At 31.8% G+C, this 22,121-nt stretch overlaps 1 pseudogene; it reads right to left on the reverse strand.

Annotated features, from left to right (window-relative positions):
* Nucleotides 1-4,870: 4,870 nt before the first annotated feature.
* On the reverse strand, nucleotides 4,871-5,732 carry LOC137838028 (leucoagglutinating phytohemagglutinin-like; annotated as a pseudogene).
* Between the last annotated feature and the right edge of the window lie 16,389 nt (nucleotides 5,733-22,121).

Below are 22,121 nucleotides of genomic sequence, written 5' to 3' on the forward strand. Positions count from 1 at the left end.
AATTCCACAGTTGATGATGATTAAGGGAAAAAAAAGTTTATGATCAATTCAAGATATTATTCATTTTCATTTTGAAGTTTTTAAACTTCATTAGAACTTTATATTAAAAAACATATCGATAAATTAAAGAAAGAATATTTAAAATAACTTATAAATAATTAATTTTTTTATAAAAATATACAAAACCAAAGTCTAAAACCATGATGATCCAATGGGTAGTGGTGTCTACGCGTGGAGGGGGGTAGAAAAAGAAAAAAAATGACAGAAGGTTTGAAAAGTATCTTCCCTTTCCATTATAACTTCTGTTTTCTATTTTTCTTAAAATAAAAGTTCAGGTCAATTATTTTTAAATTTGAATTTTATTGATGATCAATAAGACCAAGTGTATTTTCAAAATAAAAAATCGAATTCAAAACCATGTAAACCAATAACTTGTTAATTATAAAATTTTACAATCATTTCAAAGAACGTTGATTTAATTCGATAAAGGAATACATTTTATGAAAATAATATAAATTTAAATATTAAAGTTATGAATTTTATGATGTCCTCCTGCAAAACATTGTAGCTTTATAAAATATTAGTAAACTATATAATATTATTACACTGTATTAAAGTCTTCAAAGTATATAATTAAATAAATACTTCTAAAATGAAAGTCTATTTACTTTAAATCATACCAATAAACACACATAAAAACATGCAAATATACTAATAAAATTTATCTTAATGCAAATAACAAGATTAGATATATAAATATAAATTAACTTATTTAGTTGAATGAAACATCATTTGGAAGACTATAAAATACAATAAACAAATCTTACTAGAAACTAATATTTGACACACATTAAAATAAGGTTAAGGTTTTTAATGTTAGAGTGACACAAAACATCTACTCTCAAACTATATGTATATTTACTATGAAGTTTGATGTAAGTTTCATTTAAATTCTCACAACATAAAATTTTGTCTATGTGATTAAATAACAATGAAGTCATGATACTTCATGTTTATCACCATCATCCAAGGTATGATACCACCCTGAGTATCCCTACACCGCCCTTAAAGATGTACCAACTCAGGAAGTGTCACCATATCTAGAGTCAAACTTTATATACATATATACCACTTTATATACATACATACACAAAACACAAACAAACAAACACGAAGGACCAACAAAAAAGGGTATACATCATACAAACATTATATCATTCATCTCGACATCAATTATATATTTATCCAAAGCATATAAAATCAATCTCACATTTTATACATCATACATACCATGTATAAAGACATATAACATATATAAAATATTCAATCATGACATAACATCATCACCATCATAGTAAATTGTCACTTGAGCGAAATGCAACAAAAATGCAACACCCTCTCAGGGCTCTTCTCGCTTGAGGGACCACCTCATCGCTCAAGCGTTAGTCACTTAAGTAACATCCACTATTAAGTTTTAGAGAATCCTTCCACTACTTTTGGTAGCTTGAGCACCCAAGAGCTTGAGTGCTCAACCTAGCATTGGAGCACCCAATGATCGTGCTAAGCACTAATATGTCCATGACACGTATGCACCACCTCAGCCACGGTTAAGTATCCACCACAATCCTCAAGCCAAAAAGCTTAAGTTCCTTCTCCAACACTTGAGTGATTGATAGTTGTCATTTTGATGTCAAATTAAAATGGTTCCAGCGTAGACTTGTCTAACGCTAAAGAGATGATAGTATACAAGTGATTAGATGACCTCAAGTTGTCTCTCAACGAATTCAATAATAAAATCAGTAAATCAATGTTTAGAATCTATCTGCAAGCAATAAAATTTAGCAATAACAATATAAAGATAAAAAGAGGATTGAGATAGTTGTGCAAAAAATATAAAACAAATTAAAATAGCAATTAAAATGCGGTTGATCATCAAGTTCTTCCACCATTAAAATTCTTCATAGATTCTCTAAAGATTAATCATTTCTCAATCCTCCAACAAAGCTAAACCAAATTGAACTTGCGTCAGTCTAATTCAACTGAAACTCACCAGTAAAACATGAGTCTACTGGTTTAATCAATACTCACTTTGTTCCATGCGTATACTCCATGGAAATGCTTATCTCATCTCTCTTGAATCATGCGCCCAAGAAATTAATTAGAACAATGCGAACTAACTAAGAAACTAAAATTTAAGATAAGGAAGACTCTCAATGATGCATTCAAGTACAACCTCTCACAAAAATCAGTTTTCCATGAGATTAGAATATTAAAACAACTACTATAAAAAAATAAAAATTGAAACTTTTATTGAAAAAAAATCTCAAAACTCAATGGGAAATTACAAAGGAATCAACCAAAAAGGTTTAGCCTTCCATGTGGAGGCAAAACAAAAGAATTACAAGAAAAAAAGAAACTAAGAAAACCCTATGAAACTCCCCCCTTTCTCCTTGATGCTTGTGTCCTTTTATAGGCCTTTATGCTCCAGGGATCTTGGAAAAATATTGTAGTCTAGATTTTGTTAACAATTTCAAAGTTTTTGACTTTTCAGAATTCTTGTATTTTGCAGAAGATTTGCTTCCAATTCTGTTTCTGAGATATTGTAGCTTTTATTTTCTCTTTCTTCTCCTCAAAATTTGTTTTCTGTTTTGATTAAAAAAGCAACTTTGACTTTTGCATATTTGGCCCATTCACTAAGGTAGACACTTCTTTCAGACCATTTACTCTAAAAACACAAAATTAACAGAAATAATAGTTAAAGCCCAAATAAACTCAATTATATGAATATTAATTAAAAAAATTTATTTATTTATTATTATAGTTCAATAATCCATGATTAAAGCTATTGAGTGTGAATAAATATATGCTCATCAATGATATACTTGAGAATTGACTCAACATCTATGTCACTTGAACAATAAGCCACAACTTGAACTATATAACATGTCACTTGGACAACCAACACATTTCTTAAGTGATATAAGACAATAAGTGTAATGATTACATCACTTAGGTCTCTCTTGAGTGTCAAGTGACCGTAAAGCAACCCCAAAGGGCTCAAACAAAGGATATTCTCAAAGATTTCCAAATTGTATGTGGATTCTTACCATCCCATGTCCATCAAAGAGTTATTTTAAGACTTATATCCAACAATGTATCATCACAACAACTCTACAACTCTTCTAACATGCATATATTTTACATAATATCAACCTCCATGCATTACATACAACTAACAACTATCATATTATAAAAAATTGACATAATAACTCCCATTGTCTAGATTGAAGTATGCTCTCATAACAACCAATACTTGATCATTTTTCCTAAGACTCTAATGAATCTAGAGAAGTTCTCAAAACATCATTTTATATGAGCAAACATTTCCTCTAAATCATTCATACAAGTAAAGAAGAAGAGAAGAAAAAAAGAGAAGACAAAAAGATAAGAAAACTCATATATGATTGAGGTTACTTACCAAGACTAACTTCTCATCAATCCAAAACAATTAGTACCTTACTAACTCCACAAAACCTCAATCTAGTAAAGAATCTATAATTAAAAACTCACTTATATCTGTCGAAAATGACAACTTTTACCATAGCCGTTGTTTTATATCTTTCAAAAGGGTCTAAAGTGGTGGCTTTTACCATAGCCGTTGTTTTATATCTCTCAAGAGGGTCTAAAACAACGCCTTTTTACCATAACTGACAATTTATATCTTTCAGGAGGGTTTAAAACAACGAATATTTACCATAATTGCCATTTTATATCTTTTATGAGGGTCTAAAATGATGAATTTTACCATAACTGCCATTTTAGACTGAATATAACACGACAATTATATAGTCGTAGTTTTTGCTTGAAGAAAATAGACTACACGTTGAAAGACAGCGGTTCAAAAACTGTTGTTTTAATGCTAAAATGACTGTTGTGATTTAGCTTTTTCTGTTGTCTTTGCTTAAAGAGAATACACTATCTTTGCTTGAAGAGAATAAATTACATGCTAAAAGACAACATTCCAAGAACCGTTGTTTTAATTCTAAAATGACCATCGTGATTTAGCTTTTCTGGACCAGTGATGGTAAACTTTCTTTTTAGAGTGATGGTGATAAACATCTATCGATTTGAAATTGAAAGAGTTAGAAAGTAAGAAAAAAAAACATGATAAAAATATTAAATAATATCATAGAAATAAAAATGGAAGAGAAATGTAAATAAATTTAAATAAAAATTAGATGTGAGAGTAAGTTAGTTTATATTGATTTGTTTAGCGATTTAATAATTGAAAAAGTCAAATAAAAAAGAGTAAATTATAGTAATATTTGCTAATAATGTAATTAGACCCATGTTTGTTTTTTTTCTATGCTATACTTTAACTTATAATAATCCTTTCCATTATTATAAACTTTTTTAAAATTACATAACTTTTTTAAAATTATGCACTAATAATAGGCATGGTCATAATATTTTGTTAATATTTATCTTAATATATAGATACACACACATAAACATTATTCTAATTGCAATTGTATCCTTATTTAATTGTATAATTTAAGTATTATATAATATTATGTTAACATGTGAGATTGAATCTGTTTTATATGTTGTTACGTGTGGATTATTAGGATGATAAAAAAATATAAAAAGAGTAAACTGCATGATGTTATTATTTTGGAAAACTTTTCTTTTAACACTCGAAACAAAAAACAAACACTTAACAGCTCTTTTTAATAATATAATAATATTTTAAATAAAAAATAAAATAAAAATATAAAAATATAAATTTATTAGAATGTTAGGTGTATGTATTTAGTATAGATTCTTTTAATAATATAATAATATTTTAAATTAAAAAATAAAGTAAAAATGGTTAAAATATGAACATTATTAGCAGCAAAGAACAGTGAATATAAGTGTTTTACTGTGACAGTGAAGGTGGAGTTTGGAGTCTAGAGGTTGTTGAGGACGATGTTGGCGAGATTCAAACCTTCACATGTGGTGTCATCATCAGAGATCTTGGAAGAAAAAGACCAAGAGAACCCTGAGGTGGCAGAGAACCCAACGCTCACCCACTCCGGAAGAAGGCTCTCGAGCTCCACTCTCTGAGAGACGATGTAGTTCGTTGGCTGAGAAGGGTAAACCAGAGAAGCCACCAAGAGCTTCGTGGAGGACTCATAGGTGATCTGAACCTCCGCGTTTTCTCCGTTGACCAATTCCCACGGCGTCGTTTTCATAGACTCGATGGAGTTCACGTCGATGCCAATATGACGGCCTTCGGGGTCCCACTCCTGGTTGACGAAGGTGTCGAACTCCACAGCCACAGTATGGGCTTTGCTGTTGTATTTGTCGCTGTCGAAAAGACCTAGAAAACCGCCTTGCTTTGTTGGGAACGAGAGCAAAGCCAAGGCCATCGGCGGCTTTTGCTTTGTTGGGAGCGTGGATATTGAATTTGAAGTTTGTGGTGAAGCTGGCGACTTTTCCGGTGGCGCTGTCTTAGATTTGGATGGGGGCGGAGTAGAAGGCGCGGCCCAGAGAGGCCACCGTGGGTTCTCCGTTGCTATTAACATTGGTTAGTCGTAACTGGCCGGAGGATGAGACGGAGGCATCGCCTTGGAGGATAAGGTTGGTTTCGTTGAACCTATCGAAGCTGAAGGAGGTTTCGCTGGCTGAGTTTGCGTGGCTGAGAAGCACAAGGAAGAGGCTAGGTTGAGTAAGTTGGAGGAAGCCATGTATGCATTCATGCATTAACCATCACTCTCTTCTCTATTTATACAACAACAAATGCAAAATCTTTCCAACTTTTTTATTTCATTCTATTATTAAATACGTGTTTTCGAATGATTAACTTTTTTCTTTTATAATATTATTTGAGAGAGAAATAAGAATATTAAAATAAGAATTAAGCAACGATGGCAATGCATCCACGTCATCCAAACATTGAAATAATATGAAATAATTACTTTAAATTTAAAGAGATATTTATGGAGAGAAGCGGTTGGCACGTAGTAGTGGGATGTGAGACGTGTCATAGTGTGAAAGCCACAGTGGAAAGTGACAGGAGACATGGGTGAAGAGGAGGTAGAAAAAATATGAAATAAGAAAGAGTAAATTGTACTAATATTTCCAAAGGTTTAATGTAATTACACAAATTTTTCCTTTTTTTTTCTTTTTTTTCTATGCTATACTTTAACTTAATATAATACAAAACTCTAAAAGATATAATATCTTGAATGTACGTGATGATTAACTTTAGTAAAAATCAAAATATTACCGTTACAATTAAAGATAAAAAAAGTGGTTTCAACCGGCCAGAGTTTATTCTGGTACTTCCAATAATCTTATATGGTTAAAAAGTTGAAATAAAAAATAATTTAAATACACATTTTTTTTTTTTTTTTTTTAGTACGTCAAAAATAAAATAAATAAAATATTTTAAAAATTGATATAAGAAGGTGTTATTATTATGGTATCCTATGTGTGTGATTATGTAATAAGATAGAAAGAGGTGGAATTGGAAGAAGGATGACCATTGAAAAAAAGATAAGATAAGGTTTGTTTGATGAGTGGGCAGAATGTTGTGTTGGTGTGAAGCAGTTTGGCAGTAGCAATGCAGGAGGAAGGACAATCCAACGCACCAAACTGTACCACCTTCATGAAAACTATCCACACAATCAATTTCAACTATTTTGTGGATATCATTTTTCAATTACAATTGAAAAAATTTGATAGTTTTTTTTATCAGTAATAAATAAATTAAATAAAATATTTTATGAGTGTTTCAATTCTTATAAAAAAATATATATAAAGTTTTTTAACACTCAACCAACTGGAAATCCAACCGATACTGCAACATATCAACTAAATTGACATAGACAAGAATGAAGAAATGAATATTGTTGGGAAAAACGGGTAATTTTCCCACTAAAACAAAACCCTAACAGAGCTACCCGACAAATAATATTGAATAAATAAAGCGGAATAATAAAAGAGATAAAGAGAAAAAAAGACACCCGAATATTGTTAACGGAGTTAGCCTAATCTCCGAGCACAGCTGAAATAACTTGCTTTTATTATTATGTGAGAAAATATTACAAATTGAGATATCTAACAGAAGGAGGAGAGTTTAATTTATAACCCTCAAAACTCCTTCCCAAACAATGAACCCATCGATGTGGGACTTGGGATTAAGCCAAAATCAACAAATCTCCACCTTGGCTTAATTTCAAGTCCCACCTAAAACAAATCTTCTAAAAAACATAACAAAAACAAACTTTGCAGTGTTTCAAATTTGCGCCTCCGGGCGCCAACTTCAAATGTGCAAGATATTAACCAAGTTTAAATAGTGTTCAAACTTGGTCCTTGTAACCACCTTGGTGAGCATATCTGCAAGATTCTCCATAGTGTGAATCTTCTGGAGAACAATCTCCTCTTCTTCGAGAATATCACGCACAAAGTGATAACGAACATCAATGTGCTTTGTCCGTGCATGAAAGACTTGATTCTTTGCTAAATGAATAACACTCTAACTGTCAGAATATAACTCAAGTTGTTTCTTACCAACTCCCAAGTCTTTAAGCAACCCATGAAGCCAAATTGCTTCCTTCACAGCCTTTGTAATCGCCATATACTCTGCCTCTGTCGTAGACAAAACTACCGTAGACTGCAAGGTAGACTTCCAACTAACTGACACTTTTGCTAAAGTGAACAAATAGCCAGTTGTAGACCGTCGCTTATCCAAATCACTTGCATAATCAGAATCACAATATCCAACTATGCATTGACCAAGTGATTCATCTTGCTCAAATGTCAATCCAACATCTAAGGTATTTTGGAGGTACCGTAGAATCCATCTCACAGCTTGCCAATGACCCTTGCCCAGATTATGCATGTACCTGCTAACAACACTCACAGCCTATGAAATATCTGGTCTTGTACACACCATTGCATACATCAAGCTTCCAACTGCATTTGCATATGGGACTTTCGCCATGTATTCTCGTTCTTCACCAGTCGTTGGAGATAAACGGCTACTCAATTTCAGATGAGGAGCAAGTGGGGTACTTACAGGTTTTGTATCTTCGTGTATACCAAAACGTTGTAGTACCTTCTGCAAATATTGCTTCTGTGACAACCAAAGTTTTCCCCTCTCCCTGTCCCTGTTTATCTCCATGCCGAGAATCTTCTTGGCTTCCCCCAAATCCTTCATCTCGAACTCTTTACTCAACCGAGCCTTTAACCTGTCAATCTCAACTTGGCTTTGATACAATCAACATATCATCAACATATAAGAGTAAGTAAATGTAGGAACCATCTTCAAGTCTGCGCAAATACACACAGTGATCATATTTGCTTCTCTTGTACTTCTGATCCTTCATGAACTTATCAAATCGTTTGTACCACTGTCTCAGAGATTGTTTCAGTCCGTACAACGATTTGCTAAGTTTACAAACCCAATCTTCTTTACCATCAACCTTGTATCCTTCTGGTTAAGTCATATAGATTTCCTCCTTCAAATCACCGTGTAGGAACGCGGTCTTTACATCAAGTTGAGCTAGCTCCAAATTCAACTGTGCTACCAAGGCCAACAAAATTCAAATGGAGGAATGTTTAACAACTGGAGAAAATACCTCATTATAACGAACAACTGGAGAAAATACCTCTGAGCAAAGCCTTTAGCAACCAACCCTGCCTTGTAGCGATCATCTTCTTTATTAGGAAATCCTTCTTTCTTTGCAAATACCCATTTGCACCCAATTGCCTTCTTACCTTTTGGTAATTGTGCCAACTTCCACGTCTTGTTCTTCTTCAAAGACTGCATCTCCTCTTCCATCGCACCTGCCCAATTACCACTCTCTGAACTCATAATGGCTTCTGGGTAAGTGGATGGAATGTCATCAACAACTGGAAGTGCATAGGCAACCATATCCATGAAATGAGCAGGCTTCTGAATATCTCGTCTCTGTCTTCTAACTGCAATTGGCTCTGATTGTTGTTGAGATTCTTGGGTAGGAACCTCTTCCTCATCTGACTCTTCTTCTGCCATAGGAGAGTCACTTGTGGTATTTCGTGTTGGGATCACCACTGTCGGCTCAAACTCCACCTGTTGCGGAGTACTATCAGCTCCTTCTGGATTTACTTTCTTTAACATGGCAGATTCATCAAAGGTAACATCCCTGCTGATAATCGTCTTCTTTGCCTCTAGACACCACAAACGGTATCCCTTCACTCCAGGACTAAAGCCCATGAAAAGAGCTTTCATTGCCCGTGGATCCAACTTTGATTCAATCACATGATAATATGCAATAGAACCAAAAACATGCAAAGAATCATAATTAGTTGCAAGTTTTCCAAACCATACCTCTAGCGAGGTTTTGCCATCTATAGCAGAAGATGGCAAACGATTGATGAGATGTTGAGCGTATGTCACAGCCTCAGCCCAAAACTCTTTGTCTAACTCAGCATTAGACAACATACAACGAACTTTCTCCACAAGTGTCTTGTTCATACGCTCCGACACCCCATTATGTTGTGGTGTTTTTCTAACAGTGAAGTGCCGAACTATGCCACAATCTTGACATACCTTCAAGAACGGATCACTCTTGTATTCTCCTCCATTGTCTGTTCGGAGAACCTTAATCTTCCTTCCTGTCTGGTTTTCAACTTGAGCTTTCCACTTAAGGAAAATTTCAAGCACATCATTTTTGTTCTTCATAGTAAACACCCAAACTCTCATGGAAAAATCATCCACAAAAGTGACAAAATAATGCCTACCTCCGATTGACGGAGTCTTGGCAGGTCCCCACACATCTGAATGCACATAATCCAGAATACCCTTGGTATTGTGAATTGCAGTGCCAAACTTCACTCTTCGTTGTTTTCCCAGAACACAGTGCTCACAAAATTCAAGTTTGCAAGCCTTCGTACCTTTCAACAGTCCCTGCTTGGTAAGAATTTGCAAGGATTTCTCTCCAGCATGTCCCAACCTCATAAGCCACAACTTCGTTGCCTTGACATCCTTCTTAGTGCTAGAAGTTGCTACCGCCACTGTCCCCACCACTGTACTACCTTGATAGTAATATAGATTGTTCTTCCTCACGCCTTTCAACATCACCAGTGCTCCTGAAGTTGCTTTAAGAATTCCATCTCGCATCGTCACAACTAGGCCTTTAGATTCTAAAGTCCCCAATGAGATGAGATTCTTCTTCAACTTTGGCACGTATCGTACATCCCGCAAAATTCTGGTGGATCCATCATGATTCCGCAACTAGATTGAACCTATCCCAGCTATCTTACATGGATTATCATTACCCATGTAAACAACCCCGCCATCGAGTTCTTGAAATTCAAAGAACCATTCCTGAATGGGACACATATGATAGGTACAACCTGAATCCAATATCCACTCATCTGGATACGATGATGCTGAAAGCGAGACAATTAAAGAGATATCTGATTCCATACCATTTTTGCATTCTGCAACATTTGCATCTTGTGGAGCCTTCCCTTTCTTCTGCAGTTTTGGACAGTCTTTCTTCCAATGTCCTTTCTCATGACAGAAAGCACACTCATCTTTGGCAACGGCTCGACCTTTAGACTTAGACCTCCCTCTTCTCCCCTTTGTTTGGCTTTGCTGACGACCTCTTGCCACCAATGCTTCTTCTGATGTCGTTGATTTGGTTTTCATCTTATCCTGCTTTCTCAATTCATGACTATATAAAGAAGAACAAACAACATCTAACGACACATTCTCCTTCCCGTGAAGGAGTGTAGTCTCAAAATGTTCAAATTCATCAGGAAGATATGATAACAACATCAAAGTCAAATCTTCATCGTCAAACTTCACATCTAAATTCAACAGGTCTGCTACTAATTGATTAAACATAGTGATGTGCATTCATAGTAGTACCTTGTTGGTAGTCAAATTGGAACAACCTTTTCTTCATCAGGAGCTTGTTTTGACCACTCTTCTTCAAAAACTTATTCCTTCCACAGTTTGTGTGCAGAAGTCTCGTTTTTTACAGCATACTTCTGCTCTTTGGACAGGTAGGATCGAATAGTTCTGCATGCCAACTGGTTGATGATGCTCTAGTCTTTCTCCTCTACCTCTTCTGGTTTCTCTCATTCAATAACAATATCATTTCCCTGTTGAAAAAGAGAGTCCAAGACCTCTCCTTGCCACATGCCAAAATGTCCAATGCCATCAAATATTTCCACCGCCAATTTCAAAGTGGACACCGGGAACCTCGACCATGATGACGAGGAGCCCGACACTCTGGATACACCATTCACTTCTTCTTCTTGATTTGCCATTACAAACTCAAAATATAATATTCAATATTACAAATAATTTCAAACAACCCAAGGACGAACCTTCGGCTCTTGATACCACTTGTTGGGAAAAACGGGTAATTTTCCCACTAAAACAAAACCCTAACAGAGCTACCCGACAAATAATATTGAATGAATAAAGCGGAATAATAAAAGAGATAAAGAGGAAAAAACACACCCAGAAATTGTTAACGGAGTTCGGCCTGTTTAGCCTAATCTCCGAGCACAACTGAAATAACCCGCTTTTATTATTATGGGAGAAGATATTACAAATTGGGATATCTAACAGAAGGAGGAGAGTTTAATTTATAACCCTCAAAACTCCTTCCCAAAATATGAACCCACCGATGTGGAACTTGTGATTAAGCCAAAATCAACAAATACAACAGAATACGATTACTTTAATCCTTAAAAAAAATCACATTCTCATAAAAAGATAAAATATTCTAACAATTAAACAAAATATCATTTTTATTATATCACTCATACTTTAAAAATGGTTTCCTAAGTAATTTATAGGTCTTACATTAAGGAATTTATAATTACTTACACGTTAATGAGTCAATAATTAAGTTAAACTTATGTAATGTCTAGGTGTTTGATTTAATTTATTCTATTAATATTTTTGTATTTTTTTTTCTTTTGATCCTAATTTGAAAGTCGTAGAAAAACAATACATACAATATTTTCATATTTTTACTTATGAATTATAAATAAAAGAAACATACTTTTTTTATTCTGATGTTTTCTTTACAGAACTTTTTAGACCAATTAAGAAAAGAGTGTGTATGTGAAAAGATGATTTATGAATTTTGATAGACACTTGATGGTTATGTGAAATGTTTGAGAAATTGTATGAGAGTTTATGAATTTTGTGTATCAATTTGAAATTTAAATTATATAGACCATTTTGTTATAACTAGCTTACCCTGTTATTTGTTTGTGTTTGTTTCTTTATCTGTGATGATCGTGTTGTACACGGGAGCATATGAGATTGCAAGTAATAGAGCTCCTAAATGAACAGCCGGAGGATGTGATAGTTTTAATTTGAATGCTCTCTTTGTTTTTATAAATTTTTTTATGTATATATTAAAATCCCTACGAAAAGAGATAATTTTTTTAGATACAATTATGAGATATTTATATATATTCATATGTTAAGTAGATAGTGTTTGTTTTACTTTTATTTTATTATATATGAATAAAAATTATGGATGTTACATCTAACATATGATTTACCGAAATAAACTGAAGTTAATTAAATTAAATTAGTTTCCCGTATATTTTGCTTTTCAAGCAAAATACTAAGAAGAAAATGATGTCTTAACTTATTTTCTGAAAACCTAATTCAAAAATTAAACACATAAACCTAAACTAAGAGATATTCATATTTTCTGATCGGATTATAGTTTCGATAGAAAAATCCAATATATGCTAACAAAACAAAACACAAGGAGTTTGAGATCTAAAAAAACCTTATACTCAAATCAAAATTGGATGAGTTCAAATTCATTAAAACTTTATTATCTTCTTCGTCTCGCACTTTAAAAGAAGAATAAAAAAAGAAAAATCACCTATAATATATATATATATATATATATATATAATTCGAGTCTAATCAACTATGATATTATTTGAGGGAGTAATAAGAATAAAAAAAATAACAATTAAACAACGATGACAATGCATCCACGTTGAGACAAAGGTGTCATAGCCACCACCACAGTACAGAGATATAGCAAGGAGACAAAGGTACTGATAGAATTTAGGTGAGAGATGTCTTTTCATTTGAGGAAGACAACACCAGGAACATGTTTTTCCCTTAACACAGAAATTCACATTTAGTTTGAATTTTAGTTGTTATCAAAAGATATTTACAAAGGATTATTCAACACTTAAATAAAAATTCAATATTTAAATATAATAATAATGTAAAAATGTCTATTTATAATACATGATTAATCATTTCATTTCAAATTTTGATTAAAACATGTATCATAATATATTATTTAATTTCTATATGATTTAAGTATCATTAATATACATTTTAACTAATATATATCTTTAATACGTCATTAAATTATAGTGTGGAAATGGGTTTATTCGAATGTGATATGGTAGAAGAGAAAAGAAGTTTTCATCTATCAAACTTTTCTGATTCCACGAGAACAACCTTCTCAGCTGCTGCTTGGGTAAAGGGGCAACGTGCTTTTCTACAATTACTTTAAGCTATTTACAATTCAATATATAATCTAACCAATTTTTAAGAAAATGGGGGCAATATTCTTACTTTTTATAAAACATTATGATATTTTTTAAAAGTATTTCGAATACGAAGAAATCATATTAATATATACGATTGATATAGTACTTTTTTATTCAAAGTGATTTGTGGGATTTGAATCATCAGAATTAAATATGATTAGAAAATGAAAAGAAAAGATTCAAATTAAAAGGAAACAGATACTGATTTATAATATATAACACTCTAAAACTAAAAATCACTTTTTCTAGTCTAGTTGTATATTATGGTAAGGAAACATCTCTCTTTCCTATAACACAATTGAAAAAATTTCATAGCATTTCATTAAATGTTATAAAAAGTAGTACCTAAATTGTATAAGAGAAGAACACACACAACACTGAATTAAAAATTTGTGACTCTTGAAAGAAACCATTTCCATGTATGCAAAAACAACGAATGAAGTGTGTAATAGTTTTTCTTACTTTTCTAGTCAAAGTAGCATAGTTTAAATCTTTTTTGTAAATGTGATGAGACATGCAAAGTGGTACTTAAAAGGCTAAACCTAAGTTTAATTAGAAATTTCCATTTCTAATTAAACTTAGGACCGGCCCAATTTGACCCTAGATGAGCGTAAGTTCTAGATGAATTAGCACATGGAAGCATTCTAGAATCTTACCTCACATGGGCTGAAAATAGGCGCCACTTTTCACATGTGCCAACACTTTGAATTTGGCTCTCATTTCATTTGTATTTGGCTCTTCAAATTCCAGCCCTCCAAGCCTATATAAGGAGGTGCTTGGTTCATGTTTTCACAAGATTATTTTGAGTAATGAAATGTTGCCAAATTGTGTTATTCTTACTCCCTTGCCTACAATCTCTTAGGATTTAGGTCTTAATCTTCCAAAACTGCACCTCAAAGAGAGTTGGCCGAACCTCTCTCACTTTCACACTCTTCATGCACCTCTAAGGCTTACACAACTCCTAGGAGAGCCTTATTTCACCTCAATCCATGAATGCTTCCGCCAAAACCACCACAAAAACCGCAAGATGAAGAGCTCAAAGCCATCATTTGGTATCTAGAGCTATGGTCTTCAAGAGATAAGTGTCTCTTTTCATTTTTCTGTTTGAGTTCTTCTTATTTTCATGTTGTTCATCTCTTGTTCATGTTGTCTTGCTGTTTTTACATTTTTAATTTGATTTAGATGTTGTTCTAAGCATTTCAATCGGTAGAAATTGTTCAAATTGTTCTTGAGCACCTTATTTTCAATTTTTGTGTAGGAATCTATGGTGAATTGTGTTGCTGTTTTGATTTTAGGTTACTTGAGTCTTGTTTGAATTTTTGTTCGGTGCATTATGATGTTCTTGAGTCATTTTATTTTCTGAATCTATATGTTTTGCCTAGTCATGTAATTCCTAGAATGTCAACAAACCTTAGTAGTACTTTTCTTGATTCATTTGTTTCTTGTTTTGATTTGAGTGTTTAATTTGAATTCTGACTTGATTTGTTCCTTTGGTGCATTTTTCCTTTTAGTTTGAGTTCATATTGTATGATAGATCCATACAAATTCATATAACTTTCACTCCATTGTGTTTTTGAAGTTTCTCTTTCTATTTTTAATTCCAGAAATAGGATTCCTCTGTTTTTACAAATACTATACTGGCTATTTTGTGTTATGAAAATTAAATACGTTAAAAGAAAATTCTGAGATTCTAGATTTCAGTGGTTTGATGTGTTAGAAAAAGAAGAAAAAAAGAATCAGTCGAAAAGACAAAATAGAAAAAAAAAAGATAAATCACACAAAAAAGTGTTCATTCTGGCGCTAAAATTGACTGTAATTGGACAGTGATTTTGAAAATTTTATCACAATTAATTGGTGCATGTTTTTGGTGTGATTCCAGCGCCAAAAGTTTGCTAAGAGATTGAATCGTTTTTGGTTAAATTTTCAGAAGCAAATTCAAAATAGCCAACTCAACATAAATATTTTAAGTCATGCTTTATGAACCTTAATTTTCCAGTAGTGTTGTTTTGGTTTTTCAAATCAATTCTAGTGCCCATCTTTAGGTTCCTTTTGTGTGTCAACCTTTGTTAAGTGCCTATCTTTTTTATTTGCTTGTCCAATATCATTATGAACTCCTTCTAAGTTGTGTCATATCATTAATTCCTGTTTTTGTGGTACTTTTCAAATTTAATTTGTTTCTTGCTTTATTTTCTTGACCTCTAAAATTGTTGGTGGAAGAATTTCAATTGGTGCTTGCTAAGTGGAAATTGACTTTGTGGTAAGTCTAGCTCTACTTAGTAGGTACTGTTTTGAAGAATTTAATTGCTTAAATCATAAGAGGTTAAGGCAAGGAGCAACAACATACACAAATACCAAAAACCATACACTTTGAAGAGCACAACAAAGAAGAGCAAGAACAAGCCAAAGGAGTGCATAGCTTAGAAAGCTGAAATTAAATTTGTGCAATTCAATTCCTTTTCATTTCTTAAGTTGTAATTACATTTCACTTTTGCTAATTAGTGGTTAGACGGTGAGTGTGTCTTCAAATGCTCAAAGTGTCTAAGAAGCCTCACTTAGGAAGCGACTAGTTTAAAGCTTTGTAGATTAGCAATTTCTAATTGTGTTAGCTAGATTGTTTTACGTTAATCCTTGTTTAGCTTTGCTTAAAATTGCTTACGTTTATCTTTTGTTTAAGCTTTGATTAATTGCTTTATTTGTTAAATAGCTTTGCATTGTTTTTCCTTGCATAAAATTTGATTTTTCATTCCTCATTATGTTCTAAGTAATTTACTTAGAAAAAGAATTGTGTGAAGTTTTTTAGGGATAGTTTTTGACTAAGGCAAGACTTGGTACTTAAGAAGTCCTTAGTGACTCACCTCTCTTACCTGGAAAGCTACCTTCACTAACTTTCCTCTTCTTTCTTGAAGTAAAACACTTTTAAACACAAAGTTTTAGTCATGTCTTCTCACTCCTCTAAATCTAATGAAAGTGATATGAAGTCCATTAAATCTCTTTTAAAACAACTTGCCAAGGACTTTCAATTACTTTCATATAGACAATTGGAGAATGATGCCAAAATTAATTAATTGACTAAAGCAAAGGATGAGAATTCTCAAAAATAAAAATAAAAAATACATTCTCATGCATCTAGTTCCAAAGATCATGATTCTCTTGGGGAGGGAAACCTTAGGATTAATGAGTTATCAACCACCTCCTAGGAGAAATAGAAGAAGAGAACAAGATAGCCCAAGAGAGGTTAGGGTAGACCTACTCCATTTTCATGGAAAAGAAGATGTAGAAGTATACCTAGATTGGGAAGATCTTTCTCCAGCTCCACTTTGGCAGAGAAGCACAAGGAAGAGGTCTAGGGAGAGTAACTTGGAGGAAGCCATGATCATGCATTCATGCATTAACCATCACTCTCTTCTCTATTTATACAACAACAAATTCAAAATCTTTCCAACTTTTTTCTTTCATTTTATTATTCAACACCAAATTAACAATTATTAAACAACGATGCCAATGCATCCACGTCATCAAAAAAGTATATGAAATAATTAGTTTAAATTTAAATACATATTTATGGAGAGAAGCGGTTTGGCAGGTAGCAATGGGAAGTGAGAGGAGGTGCTGAGGTGGCCGTGTGCATGGCCAGTAGTGTCATAATGAGAAGAGGTGGGAGCTGAGGTGGCAGCATGCATGGCCCAGTGATGTCATGTGGGGAATCAAAAATTCTAATTTCATTTTCCCTTTTTTATTTAATGATATATATTATAAAATTTTATATTCACCGTCTTATTCTTATTTTTTTACTTTGTTGTAAACTACGATGACTATATTATACTACGTACATGAGTAAATGATCACACAGGTATGAGAGGATCTTGAGAATTTTAAAATGTTTTCTTAAAATTAATATTTTTTAAATATTTGTATTTCTGTAAGTTTTAATTATGTATTAGGAATATTTTTAAAAATTTTAAGTTTTTACAAAAATATGTATAACATGTATTATTATAATTAGATTTATTTTTGTGTGTTATATTTAATGTTATCAAAGCATTTCATCTTTATGATAATCTGACGTTAGTGAGTTTATTGTGTTCTTCGTGTATCTAAATTTTTTGTTTAATTCTAACTTCAAGACCTTGTTAAAAGTTTCTAATAATATGTTTAACAAAATTGTTTTCTTGAAATCTTGTTTTAGTGGTGAGGATACACACTAATGACTATAGAAAACCTAATTAGAATTATTATATTAAAAGTTTAAGTCTCTTATATTATTATTACAATTACAACTAAAACTTAATTAATTCCGAAAAGATCAGAAACAAGAAACAAAGAGATAAGGACATTTTTTTTAATCTTTTTTCTTCCTTACCTTCCTTAATCTCAAATGAAACATAAATTTGTTTTGTTAACTGTTGTCCTCTTTTTCTTTTTCTGGTGATGAGGAAATAACACATTTTCTATTGAAGGATCCTAATTTCTCTTACAATGAATTTCTTTATTTAATAAGAAAAAAATATGAAAAGGTTTTTTTCTGTGTGTTTATCAGGGACATTGAAGCATTTACTGGTATAAATTTGCATCTTTTTAAAATTGTTGATTATATTAATGGTGCCATGAATGAAATTCACTTTGAGGGATATCATGAGAGATGAAGTGTAAATCTGAATAATAGTCTAAAGTTGTGTTTTATTAGTCAAGGAGACAAGCTGAATTAATTTAACTGAACCATAAAAATAAGTCAATATGATTAGGACTAATCAAAATTTCAATTCAATGCTTTGATAAAACGAATATCAAAGTTCATTTATGTTATGATTGAATTTAATTATGACTTTGAACAAAAATAAAAGTTTGTATACAAGGTATTGGTTTGAATGATGAATTTGAAAGAGAATTTATTCACAATTCAACAAATCAAAGTGGAGTTTCAAAAGAAAGTTAATTGGAAAAAAAGTTTAAAGTGAAGAAGTGTGATTGAACGTAACAAGTAAAACTCTATGAATGTAAAACGATCAAAAGTGAATGCTTAAAGTAAAAGAAAGGATTCAAATCGATAAAAGAAATATTGTAAACGTTCGATGTTGTAAGCAACTGCTTTTTGAAAAGCAATTCCAAATTGGAAAAGATTTATTTTACATCATAAAGTAAAAACATAACACTAAATTATAATATTTAAAATTAAAAAATAAATTAAATATGATTAAAATATTATTTTATTAGTTTGTGAAGTATATGTTTTTTTTACTATTTGTGGTATTAACATATCACCGCCCTTTTAAATTCAAAAATAGAAAAATCATTTAAAAGTTTCCATCATTTTAAATAAAATAAAATAAGATTCACTAAAAAAAAACCTGAGAAAAGAAAGGTAGTATAACCATATTTGTATTACAACTAATTTTGTTGTTCTGCTAGATGAACGAAATAAATTACCCAGTTGATGATTAAGGAAAAAAATTTATGATCAATTTAAGATATTATTCATTTTCATTTTGAAGTTTTTAAATTTCATTACAACTTTATCTTAAAAAACATATCGATAAATTAAAGAAAGAATATTTAAAATGAATTTCAACTAGACTTCTAAACAATGAACTTTTTTATAAAAATATACAAAACCAAAGTCTAAAACAATGATGATCCATAAAGGCATACATTTTATGAAAATAATATAAATTTAAATATTAAATTATGAATTTTATGATGTCGTCCTGCAAAACATTGTAGCTTTATAAATATTAGTAAACTGTATAATATTATTACACTGTATTAAAGTCTTCAAAGTATATAATTAAATAAATACTTCTAAAATGAAAGTCCATTTACTTTAAATCATACCAATAAACACACATAAAAACATGCAAATATACTAATAAAAATTATCTTCATGCAAATAACAAGATTATGTATATAAATGTAAATTAACTTATTTAGTCACACAATTATGTCATGACTAAATGAAAAGTCATTTGGAAGACTCTAAAATATAATAAACAAATCTTACTAGAAACTAATATTTGGCATACATTAGAATAAGGTTAAAGTTTTTAATGTTAGAGTGACACAAAACATCTACTATCAAACTATATATGTATATCTACTATGAAGTTTGATTTAAATCTCATTTAAATTTTCACAATCTGTCTATGTGATTGAATAACAATAAAGTCATGATACTTCTTGTTTATGACCATCACCCAAGGTATGATACCACCCTGAGTATCCCTACACCGCCCTTTAAGGGTCATGCACCAACCTAGGAAGTGTCACCATATCTAGAGTCAAATTTTATATACATATATACCACTTTATATACATACAAACACAAACAAACAAACAAACACGAAGGATCAATAAAAAATGGTATACATCATACATACATTATATCATTCATCTCGACACCAATTATATATTTATCCAGAGCATATAAAATCAATCTCACATTTTATACATTATACATACCATGTATAAAGACATATAACATATATAAAATATTCAATCATGACATAACATCATCACCATCACAGTAAACTGTCACTTGAGCGAAATGCAACAAAAATGCAACACCCTCTCAGGGCTATTCTCGCTTGAGGGACCACCTCATCGCTCAAGCATTAGTCACACTTGAGTAACATCCACTATTAAGTTTTAGAGAATCCTTCCACTGCTTTTGGTAGCTTGAGCACCCAAGAGCTTGAGTGCTCAAACTAGCATTGGAGCACCCAACGATCGTGCTAAGCACTAATATGTCCATGACACGTATGCACCACCTCAGCCATGGTTAAGTATCCACCACAATCCTCAAGCCAAAAAAGCTTAAGTTCCTTCTCCAACACTTGAGTGACTGATAGTTGTCATTTTGTTGCCAAATTAAAATGGTTCCAGTGTAGACTTGTTTAACGCTAAAGAAATGAAATGATAGTATACAAGTGGTCAGATGACCTCAAATAATAAAATCAGTAAATAAATGTTTAGAATCTATATGTAAGTAATAAAATTTAGCACTAACAATATAAAGATAAAAAAGGGGTCGAGATAGTTGTGCAAAAAATATAAAAGAGATTAAAATAACAATTAAAACGCGGTTGATCCTCAAGTTCTTCCACCATTGAATTCTTCATAGGTTCTCTAAAGATTAATCATTTTTCAATCCTCCAACAGAGCTAAACCAAATTGAACATGCGCCAGTCTAATTCAACTGAAACTCACCAGTAAAACATGCGTCTACTGATTTAATCAATACTCACTTTGTTCCATGCGTATACTCTATGAGAATGTTTATCTCATCTTTCTTGAATCATGTGTCCAAGAAATTAATTAGAACAATGTGAACTAACTAAGAAACTAAAATTTAAGATAAGGAAGACTCTCAATAACGCGTTCAAGTACAACCTCTCATAAAAATCAGTTTTCCAAGAGATTAGAATATTAAAACAATTGCTATAAAGAATTAAAAATCGAAACTTTTATTGAAAAAAACCTCAAAACTCAATGGGAAATTATAAAAGAATCAACCAAAAAAGTTTAGCCTCCCATGTGGAGGCAAAACAAAATAATTACAAGAAAAAAGAAACTAAGAAAATGCTATGAAACTCCCCCCTTTCTCCTTGATGCTTGTCTCCTTTTATAGGGCTTTATGCTCCAAGGATCTTGGAAAAATATTGTAGTTTAGATTTTGTTAACAATTTCAAAGTTTTTGACTTTCCAAAGTTCTTGTATTTTTGCAGAAGATTTGCTTCCAATTCTGTTTATGAGATATTGTAACTTTTATTTTCTCTTTATTCTTCTTAGAATTTGTTTTCTGTTTTGATTGAAAAAGTAACTTGAACTTTTGCATATTTGGTCCATTCACTAAGGTAGACTCTTCCTTCAGACCATTTACTCTAAAAACACAAAATAAACAAAAATAATAGTTAAAGCCCAAATAAACTTAATTATATGAATATTAATTAAAACAATTGATTTATTTATTATTATAGTCCAATAATCCATGATTAAAGTTATTGAGTGTGAATAAATATATGTTCATCAGTGATATACTTTTAGAGAAGAGAATTGACTCGACATCTATGTCACTTGAACAACAAGCCACAACTTGAACTATATAATATGTCACTTGGATAACCAACACATTTCCTAAGTGATATAAGACAATAAGTGTAATGATTACATAACTTAGGTCTCTCTTGAGTGTCAAGTGATCGTAAAGCAACCCCAAAGGGCTCAAACAAAGGATTTCTCAAAGATTTCCAAATTGTATGTGGATTCTTACTTTCCCATGTTCATCAAAGAGTTATTTTAAGACTTATATCCAACAATGTATCATCACAACAACTCTTCTAACATGCATATATTTTACATACTATCAACCCCCATATATTACATACAACTAACAACTATCATATTGTAAAAAAATGACATAGTAACTCCCCTTGTCTAGATTGAAGTATGCTCTCATAATAACCAATACTTGATAAATTTTTCTAAGACTCTAATGAATCTAGAGAAGTTCTCAAAACATCATTTATATGAGC

Source organism: Phaseolus vulgaris, chromosome 4, assembly GCF_051622355.1.
Source record: "Phaseolus vulgaris cultivar YP4 chromosome 4, ASM5162235v1, whole genome shotgun sequence".
Lineage (NCBI taxonomy): Eukaryota > Viridiplantae > Streptophyta > Magnoliopsida > Fabales > Fabaceae > Phaseolus > Phaseolus vulgaris.